Source organism: Pyxicephalus adspersus, chromosome 3, assembly GCF_032062135.1.
Source record: "Pyxicephalus adspersus chromosome 3, UCB_Pads_2.0, whole genome shotgun sequence".
Classification (NCBI taxonomy): Eukaryota; Metazoa; Chordata; class Amphibia; order Anura; family Pyxicephalidae; genus Pyxicephalus; species Pyxicephalus adspersus.
In genome coordinates, this window is record NC_092860.1 from 79,915,817 (window position 1) to 79,931,821 (window position 16,005).

The 16,005-nt window shown below is 34.7% G+C and overlaps 1 protein-coding gene across 2 annotated transcripts in view; it reads right to left on the reverse strand.

The window, feature by feature from the left end:
• Positions 1-16,005, reverse strand: part of LOC140326624 (neuronal acetylcholine receptor subunit alpha-7-like) — an 81,768-nt gene that overhangs the window by 7,387 nt on the left and 58,376 nt on the right. The window lies entirely within an intron of this gene.

Genomic DNA, 16,005 nt, shown 5'->3' on the forward strand with positions numbered 1-16,005 from the left:
AACAGAAATATGTTCTCCATTTTTAAAACCTTATCCTCACTTTTATTGTCAAAAATGTTTGAAGCAAAAGCAAATGGACACATTTGGGTAATTATGTTTGTGAGTCCAGCCTAAATTGCATTGATCCTGAATTTATCAGTGAACCCTGTTGAAGTCTATGGTAGGTAAATTCTACTGGTAACTTTAATGGCCAATAGACAAGTTAATGAAAAATGTGTGGGGTGCCAGACACTGCCATGGAAGACATGTATCAATGCATTTAATGTTTTCTACGAAGATTATATGGTACCAGGAGAGAATCCTCCTTTTTACGTGACTTAGAGGACTGCATGAAAAAAAGAACACCAATTCATTCAAAATGTACATGAAACATTGTAATTGATGACATATTCTCATATCATATGTTTTAGTAAGTGTTTTTTTTAACTTTTACATTCAGTTTGGCTTGAATATAGCAGAATCACCAAATCTGGAAAAAAAAACATTATTTTTTTTACAAGCAATGTTAGGTCTGAATTGACCAATGGAAGTTTCAGCCACAAAAGTTCAGAAAGCTATGGGAAAGTTTCATCTTAAAAAGATAAACCTAAAGTCTTTTACTACTACTTTACAAAGAAATGTCTTCCCTTTTGTTCAGTGAAAATATGGTGTTCAGATTTCAGCATCCAGAAATACCATGTCACAGAATTTCTTGATAATAAAATAACAATTTGAACAATGATATTTTAACACTTGTCACTTATTTGTTACATAATATTTTAAGACATACTTTGTAAAAGTGCACACATTTATTTATGTGTTAAATAAATGAAACCAATGTATACCACTTTAGACATTGTGAAAAATAACATTAAATGATTCACCATATATTGCAGTACTGTAAGACTGTAGTCCTAGGAAATACTTTTTATTTAAATCTTTTTTTTTTTTTTTGTACACTGCACAGCTCAATCAGCGGCAATAGAGCATTGCATGACATATAAATCTTGTTGTGTATTCCTGTATCCTGCCCTGAGCTATACAGAGCAGACTGAAGCACATGCAGTAATATCACATCAATCGTATACCAAAAATAAAGATTATTATACAAACATAATTCCTCATTTTTATTCCTAGAATGAATAAATGTATCTCTAATAAAGACACTTGCTTTTTACTGCCCCCATTTTGACACTCCCTAGAGGAGCCGTTATCAGTCATCAGGCAGAAGCCTTCCTGCCAGGTGTTCCTGTCTGTCACATGGGAATTTGTGGGATAAAAGGAATGGGAAGTTATGTGTAAGCTGTTCAGGAGGGAAAGCCAAGCATGTGCAGATGGGTGGAAGTCTTGTAGTAGAATGATCAAAATGCTGATAATTGGCAATAGTAAATCGGTATTACTATTAGGTGCAGCAATTTTTCAAATCAGACAAATGTATTTAACAGTGTTGGTCTACTGACAGTTCATATGTTCATTTGCAACATCTCAGTTTAGCTTTTTTGCTCCATAGTCCTTTCTGGTCACTGCAATATTATTTTCTCTTTTAGGTCTTGTACAGACATAAAAAAACGTAAAAAAGTAAAATAAAATTTAATTCACTAAGCCAGATGTCTACTAATACAATTCAGTACTAAAACAGGACAGAAAGGAAAATAAAAAAAAAAACGGGAACAATATAGGAAATGTTAATTAATTAATAAAAAAAATGAAAAATTATTAATTTATGCTGCAACCCTATAAAACAGATCAGATAAAAAGAAAATCTATTCCCTAACCCCAAGGTAACACAGTATGGTGCAGTGTACAAAGCCATACCATTCCCTGGGAATGCTGAAACAATATTTCATAAAATATTACAGAACAGGGCAACAGACCAAAGGAAAAACATGAAGCCTGATAGACATATTGGAGACATGCCAGGGACAAAAATAGATTAAAGACATTTATTAAAATAAGCAGCAATCAGCAATGCGGAACTGCAATGTTCTCAGGATCTCCTCATATTAGGAGTAATAAGATCTGGCAGTTAAATGTTCCATAATGTCTTGGCAAGATATATGCTATATAACATCTGTATGCCAAGAGCAGTGGAAGGGCACACCTGCAAGTCCAGTCTTGCATAAACATCACACATTAATTAATTTGGTAATACACACCAAAGCCTCTATCTCCACCGATACCAGGATGAGAGTGTTCCCCCTGCCTTTATCTCCCCCTGAATTCCCCATTGGAAGTAAAGTAAAATATTACATAAAAAACATAATCCTATTGCAGGGTTTAGCATAACAGATGCTGCCTAGAAAATCATCTCTATTGCTACATGGCCCCTCTAAATCATCTTTGAATGTAAATAATATTAGGCTAAGTATACAATATAATAATAATTGTATGTAATATTTAAAAAAAATGCAAGCTACTTAGCATCAGATCTAGATTTTTTACACCAAGTGATCCCAAGGCAAAAAATAGAAATAGCCTTCATCAACAGATGCTTGCTTATTCTTGATCATTGCCAAAAATGATAGGTAACACATGCTTCAAGGGGCATCTGAACACAACAGGTTACATTACTTTTCTTGGCTTGGTTGAATTAGGGTCATCACCTTTAAAGAAATGTTATTTCAGAATGTCTCCTATCGCTACGGGAATCTGTTATGTGCATATCCTGCCTAGGGTTTATAGACACAAAGCTGGTTGGCAATTACTCCTTACTGTTTCTGTAAAAGAAAGTGACACAAGCTGTTCTTGATATTTATAATCCTTAATTGACTGAGAAATATTGTTTTTAGATAAACTGTTTTACTGATTTTATTTCGCAACAGTGGGAACAGGACAAAACATAATATACGACAAAAAGGTATTTGTTGTATTTAGCTGTTTGCCTACAGTTCAACTTTAATGTGATTTATATGCCATCACTATTCTTAAAGAAGACCTATCACCAGAATTTTTGTTTGCATGAAATGGTGGATAACCATTTATATAAAGTAAAAATGTGTTTACATTTACAGAAGAATACATCACCCGATCTCTTGCCCGCTCAGTGCGAGATTGGGTGATGTAGGTAGAAGAAAGAAGATCAAGAAGAAGACAAAAGAAGATGTCAACGTGTGGTGCTTTCTCTGTACTGAGATGAAGGAGGAATCCAGGATGACGCGGGACCAAGAGGTAAGCTGTGGAGGGATTGAGGAAACTGCAGATGTAAAGGTAAGTGGTATTTTTTTATTTTACTGAAAGTTCCACTTTAAGAGGATGTTATTTTATAATATGAATGATGTTTTTTAAGGTTGCCCTGTTAATATATCTTAGATGACATATCTGTGACCTGGCTGTTAAATTGCCAAACTGTTTTTTACAGTTATGTGACCTTTTTTATTCATGCAGTTAGTAAGAAATGTCTACCTTAATATTGGGTATTAAAAATGAGAAAATTGTAATTAACACGTATCAGCATTTAGTGAATTGTCTCTAAAGGATGCATAATTTTCTGAAGTGAGCCATAAGCTCTATTAACAGACGCTGAACTTTTCACCCCCCAGATATCAATAAGCCTCTAATTTTGTATCTATGAATATGCTCATCCTTTCCGCAGTAGTTAGCATAGCAGATGCTGCCTAGAATATTGTCTAATTTTCTACAGTGGCATTTGTTCTGGTTCGAAGGTTTCCTGTAAAGTAAATGATCCATTATAATAGCAACTCTTTTTTTTTTCCACAATAACATAGATTCCCACAGAAGGGTGTAACAAGCTCATGATAGGTATCTAGAAATTAGGAAGACAGGGTAGTAATGGATTAGAAAAATGTAAAATGAAACACCTTCATGAATTGTGTATCTTCAAGGCCCACCTCAGTTATATGCAATATGGCTTACTTCTATGTAGCTGACACAGTAAATAGTTGTTTTTTCTTGGCCACCAGTATGGAGGGAACCAAAAGGGTGCTTTAGTGAGGTGATCTCCCACTGCTGTTCATGACTGTGGTATGAAAGAGCCTACTGTGAAACACATACAACTTAACATACCCTTAAACCAAATTAAAATTTGGTTTAAAATTTATAACATCATATTATTAAACATAAAACATAAATTAAACATAAATATAAACCATAACTAAAACCAGACATCACCATCGTCAGGTGGCAGGTCCTCTAACATCTTTTTAACCCTTTCCAAACCATTAATCTGGGATCTGCGTTCCGATATATATATATATATATATATATATATATATATATATATATATATATATATATATATATACCACTGTTCCCAGATGCCCCTACTGGCCTCAGGAACCATATCAACCACGCAATGCCCGGTATTAACCCCACAACAACCATATTAAATAAACTTGGAGACGCCATACCACCGATGGCTCTCCACATTCCATCACTTTTTCCCATATACTTCCATAACACCCTTGCCTTCTAGGACCTCACACCGCCAACACTTATACCCTCCCAAACATGGCAAACAAAGACAGCACTACCAGGGAGGGAGGGAGGGTGGGAATCTCCTTAACTTTCAATGCAATTGGACTGCTCCTTACTATCCCACTATTCTTTTATGAATTTATTTAACCCCATTATGAATTTATTTAACCCCACCCATTGCACCTTTTTATACCCAATCAATTTAAATCAAAACTGACACATCCTCCTCACACCCTTAACTGACCTCTGCCCTTTCCCCCACAGACATTTTGACCCAAGCCTAGCTCCTCTCTCACAGACTCTAGGGCCTCCCTCCAGTGTAATATAATAAACTGCTACTTTTAAAAAAGCCTGTCACCAACCTAAATAAATTGCTATTTAAATAACAGAAATAAAGATAATACAAATGCATACCTGAAGAGTTGTTACTTTGGTTAGTCAATTCCCTTACATATTGCCATTCCTACATCCCTATGTCAATAGCCTTCCTACTTCTAGGAGAGTAAAATTTTCCTCTATGCTGACCCAGCATCTCCGTTCCTCCGCTCAGTCCCAGGGAGGAAAGGAATAACAGACAGCCTTTCTCAACCTTTCTATGCCAAGGCAACATTGAAATATTTTTTTTTCAGGTATCCCTACTGATACCTGTTTCATCAGTTTTTACCTATTATATTTATCCATCATACCAGCCTTTTACAGGTTTCAGTGTTGTATATTTTGGTAACAAAACTATATGCTATGCCTCATTAAACTTCCACTTTTAAAAAGATAAATATATTCCAAGTGCATTGTTTTTGTTTTACTTTTTTTTAAAAAAGCAGCTGCAAAGAAGAAAAGCCAATCCTTTGACATCATGCTGTATAAAAGGACCTTTACTTGATGTGTGGATGTAACTAGACTTCTTTGCAGCGGTTTGAGCGCAGTTGAATAAAAACAAATCTCCTCAACATGAGCTTTTCTGAATCTGAACTCCAAATGCTTCTGACCTTTGCTTCCATGCAGAAAACAAAGGTCCTTCTCTGCAACATGCTGACATAAAATATTTTAATTCTACTCCTTTTGCTTTGATGCACCTCAAATGTATTTAGCTGACTCAAATTAATTGCTCAGTCTTGCATTAAAGCATGTAGGAGAGTCCCAAGATCTCCTTTTGTGTGAAGACACTGTCAATGTTTTAAAAAGGTCCCACTTTCATTGAACAAATGTTCCGATGTCCTGATAGCTAACAAGATCAGTGTTACAGTTTGTTTAGTGATGGCCATTTCATATACCACCATGTCAGAATAAGGCTACACAACATAAAAGCAATCAAAACCAAAGTATGAAAACATTCAATTTTCAGAATTTCATATGGATTACTTTAAGCAGATGAAATCTTTCCAATCTGTTGCGAAATGAGGAATGTGTCCTTGCATGGCAGTTAAGACTTCAGTCTTTGTGAATTACATTGTCATAATGATCACAGATAGTTCAATATTCTAACAATGCCATACAGCTGTGTAATCCTCTCTGATTCTTCTGGCAATTTCAAGCTGTCTTTGTGAACGAGCGTATAAACTGAGGTTTATGTCTTTGAAGCATAACTATTTGTGTTGGAGAATTTCTGTGCTGAATATTATGCATGGTTGAAGTTCTGAACAATGGCTATTTAATAGCAAGATCTCAGCTAATAAATCTGTTTGCGCAGCAAATACCTAAACCAAAAGCTGCAGATGAAAGAGGAACTTTAAATGTATATGTATACATAACTTTAAATGTATATTAATGTTCTATTTTATCAGCCCCTCTTATATCTTAGTTTGTACTTGTTATGAATGCAGGTTTGTCATCTGCAGTCCTTATGTATTTACTAGTCCTGTGTAATCTAATAATGATTTATAAATTAAAGATAATAATCTTGTATGTGACTATATTAAAGTGCATTTAAAGCCAATTTTTTTAGGCCAAGATATTGCCTTAGCAGGCAGTAATAATAGTTGGTACCTGACTTTGATTCATTTTTTTTAATCTTTATGGGAGAAATTATGGGATTATTGGGGATTTGCATCGGCACAGGTTGTAGATAGCCTCACCTACTCTCTATTTCTCTTTGCAGAAATGGAATAGAGCAGCTCTTTCTCAACTATTGAACACTGTGTGCATGATTCAGCAAAACAGAGTGACTACACTGAACTGACAGGTACAGTTCACCTACTTTATACACTCGAGTGCAACTTGAAAATGATCCTAAATAATTATTTGTGCAGTTTTGTTGGCCACCAGTAGATGGTGCTGTGTCATTATGTAAGGTGTATAACAAACTCTTGCGATCTAAGACACTTTACATGGGGAAACAGCGTGATCTATTGGTGGACAACAATGATGTACAAAAGATCACTTAAGAACAAAACAGTCCATGTGATTTATTTTTTTCTGCTTTTAATTAAACAATTTAAAATATCACTTATGGATGTATTTATTCAGTATTTTCTGTTGATTACTATTCTGAATTTTAGCAGTGGCAGCTACATTTTGTGCCCTAGGGTTATACATGAGTCAGTGTCATTTTCCTGTTTTTTTCAGTATATATTTGTTACAGTTACAGTTTTTATTCAAATATACCTTGTTAGAAGATAAACACTTAAATATAATATTACCTGGTTTGCAGTAAAAATAGGGCCTTAGGTAAAAATGTATAATTTTTATTTTTGTTCCACTTTAACTTATAAAAAGCATGGAAGTTTCATAAGTGCAATTTTATTACCTGTAATGCCACATAAAAGGATACCTATCTACCTATAGCAAGTGGAAGCTATTTCTTCAATCAATCCACAACATCACTCTTGATCTAATGTCTATGGGTACTTTTACATGAGCCGATTCCTAATATTCAGTACAACTGATATACTGAAAGAGTAGAAACTGTTCACTATGCAAAATAAACGTTACTGAGCATTATGAATAGGAAAAGCTGAGCTCATTTCCTTTACCCAAATAATCTGCTTTTTCAAGTTCCCTTGCACATGCATGACTATTCAAAGTAAGCACTACTTACTAATCAAAACAACCATTTGCTTTGTTAAATGAACACTTTACTCCTTTAGTAAATCAACCCCATTCTCTGGAAGAAATGGAAGTTTAGCATAATAAGCCTCTTTTCCAATCATTCATTTTAATAATATGACTGCAAGTATGGATTTTTTTAATCTAAGTCATATGAAGATACATTTGGAAAGTTAAATGTTTCCCTGTAAAAGTTTTGCTTGCCTTCAACTTTGTCTAATTACAATGAATGAAAGAAGGCAATGAGATAAAATAATCCTCATTAATGATTGAAATTTACATCTTATACGTTTTTGGGTCTAATGAGCAATTTTACATTTTAATGTCCACTAATATGCACTGCAGATGTGCTATAAATCTATTACTACATTTGATTTTCACAAATGGAAATCTGCATGGATAACATTTCTTTCATGGTGAGATTTTTTGAAAATATGTGCTCTGAAAAGGCAAACTTATCTCCTTATTACATCCTAAATTGCACAGTTTCTACCCAGTAATAAACCTCAAATTAAAACCAAACTTATAACTCATTTGGAAATCCAGTCATAATTACCTTTCAGCATTAAAGTAGGCTGCTTTATTTCACAGTAAAACCATTTAATAATCAGAGTTTTAGATTTCAGTTTAAAAAAGTTAGTTAGTTTTACACAAATTGTTGGTTTAAATATATTCTCTGGTAATTAGAAAAATGGTAATTTTGGTTTGTTTGTATATGTTATATAGGACCACATATACACAAGCCATGAATCCATTTACTGGGTGAGTACACATGAAACTCTGGCTGCACACACTGCATCAAATACTGTCTCCTATAGTACTTCTACTCCACCGTACAATGTTGCCATTCTTCCTGTTTGAAATGATTTCAAGCTTCAATCAGTTTATGTACTCTGAGCCCAGGTCATCATGGACACATCTTATCATGCCAGCCTGGGCTCTCAGTCAAACTAGGGGGGACAATGTGGGAAATGGTGATGGTATTTATTTAGGAATATTTACTAACATCCAAGTGACACAGATATATCAAGCTCCAGCACTCATTTACTTGTTAAGTGGATAAGCCTGATTCACTTTAATCAGTGAACCTGGGTGATACAAAAAACCTAGAATGGATCTGGTCCAGGATTAAAAACATTTGCTAACAAATAGCAAGTGACTTTGAGAAATCCATTCCAGGTTTGCTGGATCACCCAGCTTCACCAAAGAAAGTGTATCTTCTCCAGCCTTGGAGAGCTTTATTAAATCAGGGCCGATGTCTCAAAAAGCAAACTGAAACCCTCATTAGACCAGATAAATATGAACTACAGAGTTATCTCACTTATTGCACCACCTATTATTTCTATAGATTCTGTACCAATATCATCTTTTTACTCTATTACTTCCAAATATAGCATAGTGTCTAGTAAAGTATACAACATGCTGATTTGTTGAAATGTGCAGGTTATATCCTCATCTCTCTCCATCTGTAATCAAGGTCTTAACTCTCTGGCAGACTACAACTTTATACATAATCATAACAAGCAAGTTATTATACCATAAACAACTAATAAACAATAAAAATAAAATGTTTCTGGTTGATTTTTTATATAGCTTTTAACTTTCTTGTTAATATCATTGTTGATAGTTTAGTCTTATGAGGCTTATTGCATACGTTTGTTATTATTAACTCCAGATTTTCCTTACGGATATTCAGATATATAAGGCTTGATTTAATAATGTGATCACTCTGAATACCCAGTCATATATCATTACATAAATAACCAATGTTTAAAATGTTTTTTTTTTCTTGCACAAAATTGGATGATGGAAGTGAAAACTGCTTCACCTTATTTAACATCCAACTGAACTTTCATGTAACTAAATTCTGGGTGCATTAAAAAAAAAAAACGTGCACCCACAGGTCTGACATGTCTCCTGCAGAGTGCAGCAGGATGCTTTGCTGACTGGAGAATTAACTCTGAATATTTATATACTTTATATATATATATATATATATATATATATATATTTACTAACAAAAGAAAATGGTAAAAAATAAATCCATGATCTTTTCAAACTGTGCCATGATTTTGTGCTGCTGTCTAGATTTCCTCTACAGGCTTACTGACTACACTTTTTTGTCTTGTTCTTTTTTTACTTCCTTTTCATTATAATGTTGTGTAAATTCCTTAGTGGCCCTTTCTTCTGAATTATTAGCAGCCCTAACACCTTTTCTCACTTAGACTTCCCTCCTGTGTTTCTCCTTTTATGCAGTCTTTCTTATGCTGCTGCCTTTGCTAACCTGAGAGTTGAAGTCCTCCATTGGAACGATTATTTACATGGCAGTTTCATAAATTCATCAGTCAGTTTGCCATAAAACTATATTTTTAAAGCTTCTGACTTCCTCTGACAAGGAACATCATGTTCCTAATCTTTCACACATCTTTCCTTTATTATCTGGAGCCAACTGTTTTTTTTTATTTTACTGAGGATTGTTTTATTCTTTTATGAAAATGAAAGTCTAAAGCATTGCTTTTACCTTCCTTTTACCTATACTTGAGTATAAAAAGGTATATTAGAAACCTATAGATGCTCCTACTCTACACTTTGCACTTGAGCCTAGAAAGTCTAACTTGAACCTTACAAGGTTTTTCTCATGCTCTTGTTTCATCTTCCTTCTTATTTCTCTAACATAATTCTTACAATCCAAAACCTAAATTTGCTTACCAGTTCTATATCCAATAGTTTAAGGAAGAGGAGAAAAGTATGTTGCACTGCTAAGAGTCATTAAAAATGTGTAATATTTATTGGGCCTGGACTCACAATAGCAGCATTCCAAAGAATATATGCTTTATTTGTAAAGTTTACGGAACCACCATACTTTACTAGCCTTCATGCAGATCAACAATGTATCCTAGAGATTTTATAAATACATGTGCATGCTATAGAACAATAATTTCTTTTATCTCAGTCAAACATTATGATGAGCAGGTTTCTATTTTATCTTTGTGTTTTTAATGTCTGACACTTTTAGAGGTGCCCTGAACTTTTTTCTGTCTTTCTTACAACATTATGACCTACAACTAGACAGTTTATGTAATCTGGCTGCCTTAGCAAATTGATTGGATAAGGGACAATCCTCATTCGCTCACACATGGTATCCAGAGGTTTCTAAACTGATAAATATTATAACTGCAAGGTGCTTTCACCACACTTTATTATAATTTTAGGTTTTCAGTAATTAGTTGCTGCATTATGTATAAATGCCAGCAGCTCTCTGTCCAATAAACCAAAGCCTCAAGGCCTTCCTTATTTTACATATAATAATAGTTTTTCTCCTATCCCTTGTGAAAAACTCATAATTTCTGCTGCACTGAAGGTTCCCAAGAGCACAGGGCCTCCATAGTACCTAATTGGAAGAAATTTGGCACAACCAGGACTTGAAAAGAGCTAATCACCCAGCTAAACAATTGAGGCAGAAGGGTGAGATAGGTGACCAAGAACCCGGTGGTCATTCTGAATGAGCTCCAGAGATCCTATGTGGAGATGGGAGTAAGTTTCAACCATAACTGCAGCCCTCCACCAATCTGGGCTTCATGGCAGAGTGGCTGGACAAATGCCTCCCTTGGTGCAAAACCTACTTGAAGTTTACAAAACAGCACATGAAGGACTTTCAGAATGTGAGGAACAAGATTATTTGGTCTGATTAAACCAAGATCGAACTGTTTGGTCTCAATTTTAAATGTTAATGTTCCTGGAAACCAGGAACTGCTCATAACCTGCCCAATAGCATCACAACAGTGAAGCAGGGTGGTGGCAGCATCAAGCCGTGGAATTGTTTTTTAACTGGAAGACTGGTCAAGAGATATCTTAAATAAAAACCTGTTCCACAGTTTTCAGAATGGGCCAAAAGTTTACCAACTAACATGACAGTAGTTTAGAAAAACCACTGCGAATGTCCTAGGGTGGCCCAGCCACTGACTTGAACCCTTTTGAACATCATTGGCAAGACCTGAAAATGGCTGTCCATAGACATATGCAACCTGACTGAGCTTGAGAGGATTTGCAAAGAATGACAGAAAATCCCCAGTCCACGTATGCAAAGCTTGTTGCATCATAACCAAATTACTGGCTGTAACTGCAGCCAAAGGTGCTTCAACTAAGTACTGAGTAAAGGGTCTAAAAACTTATGCAAATGTGATATTTCAGTTTTTTCTTTTTAATAAACATACAAAATTGTCTAAATTCTGTTTTCACTTTGTTATTATGGGGTACTGTGTGTACAATAATGAGAAAAAAGGGTTTAAACGGTTGTAGAATCAGGCTGCAAAATAACAAAGTAAATAAATAAAGTAATATAGGCCTATAATGTACAAATATAAAGTTTCCCATAAAATGTATATATGTTTCAATACAAGACTAAATACCCTATATATGTTTATTGATGAGTTTATATGTTCTCCTAATGCCTACAAATGTTTTGCATCTTTGCTAGTTTATTAGTTCCAGTTGGAATCAATTTTTACTTAGAACAGAGCTATTCTACTCTGGTTATGAACTGACACACATATGCAAACATGCTTGTGGTCATCCAATGAGACGCTGTTGCATTGACATGCATGTTTCTGTTTCTGTTAATGCCATAACCGTTTATAACATGGGAGAAAGTATTTTGGAGGAGATGCTTAAGAATGATTTCCGGTTATACACACGCAATTTTTCACTATTGTTTCTTAAAAAATGTACCTGTTTTTTTCATATTGCACCTGTTAAACAAGTGCATTTACATCAATTAATTCCAGTCATACACAGGCAATTTTTCCCATTGTTGTAAAAAAATGTGCTTGTTTTCCTATATGACTGTAAACCAAGTGAATCACAGTAAATATTTCCAGATATACACAAGCAATTTTTCCTCATTGTTGTGTAAAAATTTGTCTGCTTTCCCATATTGTGATTGTTAACCAAGTGAGATTACAGCAAATATTTTAAGTTATACACCCTGTTGTTTCAGCACAAAGGTGTGTAGAACAGAATAATGAATTCAGACTGGTCCCATGCTGTCCAAAGTTCCTAAATTGGCATTCCAACTGGAATTTCTAAACTAGGTTGAATTTTTTGACCGCTCTGATAGGATATGATCTGATTGATTTTTTCTGTTCCCCTTACCTCTATTATACCTCTTAGACTTAGTCAAATATCATACTTCATGGTTAAAAGGGTTGCATTTCATGGACTGTATGAGGAACAACAAACTAGAAAGGATAATAATAACAATCATAACAAATATTATTTACCCTCCATCCGTGAAGCAAACCAAGTGCAACCTTTTTTTTATACCTTTTTATGGTCAGTTTTTACAGTTTTGTATTGTTTTTGTTTTTACTGGTTTCAGTCTAATATTATGGATTTGATAATGTTTTTTATTTTACTCTCTATATTTTACAACATAGCAATAAAAACTGTTTTCTGAGAGCACATAGAAAATCTCTGTAGTATTTGTACTTTGCAATGGCTAAACTATTAGTTACAGCCCCTTACCATAGAATTATCAGCATAATTGCTGAAATAAAGTTTGTGGAAACATGTTGCTAAAATAAATAAAGTTTTTAAACGGCATTTTTTAATGTAAACCATACTTCGTTCTGTTATACTTAGTTATACTTAAGTTACCATACTTAAAAAAAAATAAATAAAAAAAAAAACATTTTTAGAGCTGACTTTAGTTGCAAAGTTCTTAAACATGGTAGTGTCACATAAAAATTGCTTATCCACCCTGTCCTCCCATGTAGTTTAAAAAAAAAGTAGAAAAAAGTAGAAGTAAAGTATGGGTGAAAAACACATTTTTAACCCATTTTTATCAAATTTTAGTCAATACCATCCAAGTAGATTGATTAAAATTGTATTTCATGACAAATCGTTAATGTGTGTTTAAATCTGACAATTGTATCTTATTCCAAATTCAACTAAAAATGCCTGAAAATGCCTTAAGATGTAGGTGTTGTGTTTTTCCTAAAAAATATTTTAAAAAGATGTGATTTCTCTTACTTATCAATACTAGACCTTTGCCAGACAGGTAAAAGAAGGGAGCAGAGCATGTGGCCCCATCCTGGCCACACTAGACCCAGATCAAGCCCAAGAAAAGAGGGGGCAATATGCAAGGGCCCCTGTTCTGCATATACCAGATCCTCAATTCATCTACCCATTGGCCAAAATTTTTAAATTTACTGATCACTGTGACATACAGTTTGAATTAAATGTATCCTATATTTATGCATTTTAACAGTTTGAACTGTCAAGGCTATTTACAGACTTACTTTTGGCACAATATTTGTATTATTTATACTTAAGCAACATTTGTCAATTTTTACATCATTAGTTATATTTTAAGGTTCGTTTATTATATTTCCACTGAAATTATCCACTTTCTACCATAAGATCAGAGCCATTTTTGTCCAGCCCCTATTCAGGATAATGCATTTATTTCCTGGACTAAGATAATTAGTCAGATATGAAACAACTTTGTGGAGTTCCTAACTTTTTTGATAAATGTCTGACACAAAAGTACAATGGTACAGTCTGATCACTGGGCCAGATCAAATTGAGGAAATGCTTTTTCCTGCTGGCTGCAGACTGATGACATTATCCCAGACGACCACTTGACTAAAGACTTTTTGTTAATGACAAAGGGTAAAGTTTTTTTTAAAAAAAACTAATACTGGTAATACATTACTGTATTTTAATGAAAGCACATTCTTATATGTCAGGAGTGTATTCATGCAGAATTGTAAGATTAAAAGGTTCACTTTAACTATGCAGAATCCATTCTAAAGGAACAGAAAATAATTAAATACTGTAAAGATTTACTAAACCGTGAATGGTTTCTTTAAAATACAGCGACGCCAACATTAATTTATTAATTTTGGAATGGTCCACTTGTTAGAACCAAAACTATTTAAATATGCCTGAAGCATGCATACTTATGCCTAATGACTTATGTCTAGCTAAAATAATCAAAAGCAAAAAATGTTTAATGAAGAGACATGAAGCATATTAATCACTGAAAATGCACACTAATGAATTTGTTAGCTGCCGCTTTTATAAATTAATTGAAGCTATATAGCAGTAATGAAAAATGGAGTGCCACTAAGTATTACTTTAAGGATTAGTACAAACTGAGCAAAGTGCTGAGCTAAAATAGAGGTGTAATGCTAAGATAAAGGTTTCGGGACTGAAAGGTTGGGGTCAAAGAAAGTACAGAACATCAGAAACACCAAGTCTCTAAGCAATGTCATCAAAAGGCATAAGGGATTTATTTGAAGCTCTGATGTGTCCAAGCACATGCTATACACATTTTACCCAACATGTTTTAGGTATATATATATATATATATATATATATATATATATATATATATATATTTATAGTGACACCAAGGCAGGATTGGAGGTGGAAGGGTGATATATTTGCCCAGGATTCCTCTTTTGTTTGAGGTATATTTGCCCAAGATTCCTCTCCTGTGTGAAGTAGCAGGTGGAAGACTCTCACCTGTGAGATAATTAATAAGGAAACACTGAGGGTGGGGATATAACACAGAGCCAGGAGCTCAGTCAGGAGCCTAACTTGGAGAGACACAGACAGGGGCCTGTGCAGGCTCAGCTTAACTTGGAGAGACACAGACAGGGGTCTGTGCGGGCTCAGCTTGGCTTAGAGAAACACAGACAGGGGTTTGTGTCAGTGCAGCTCTATTTGGAGAGACACAGACAGGGGTTTGTGTCAGTGCAGCTCTATTTGGAGAGACACAGCCAGGTGGACTGTGTGAGAGAGAGAGCTCTGTTTGGAGACACAGACAGTTGGTCTGTGAGGGAGCTCAGCTGAGAGACTCAGAAAGTCAGTCTGGGTGAGTGAGCTGAAAAGTGAGTGGAAGGTTGCTGAAAGCTTTGTTTGAGCTGACAGGGAGAAGCCCTCCAGCTGATAGGCTGATAGGTGTGTTTCTCTAATTCACACAGTCCAACTTCCTGTGTCCCCAGGCAGACTTTCTGAGTCTCTCAGCAGAACTCCTCACAGACCGACTGTCTGTGTCTCCAAACAGAGCTCTCTCTCTTTCTCACAGTCCACCTGGCTGTGTCTCTCTAAGCCAGGCTTAGCCCGCACAGACCCCTGTCTGTGTCTTTTCAAAATTAGGCTCCTGACTGAACTCCTGGCTCTGGGTTATATCCCCACCCTCAGTGTTTCCTCATTAATTACCTCGCAGGTGAGTTTTCCACCTGCTACTTCACATAGGAGAGGAATCTTGGGCAAATATATTTCCCTTCCACCTCCAATCCTGCATTGGTGTCACAATATATATATATATATATATATATATATATATATATACCTAAAGCATGTTGTGTAAAGTGTGTATAGCGTGTGTTTGTATATTCATATATATATGTATATATATATTTATATATATACTTTTTTTATTATTATTATTCATTTGTTTATATATAATATTATTAAGCCAAATAAGCTTTTACTAGAGATACTTGATTTACAGCTTTGCTTCAGTTTCACAACCTTGCT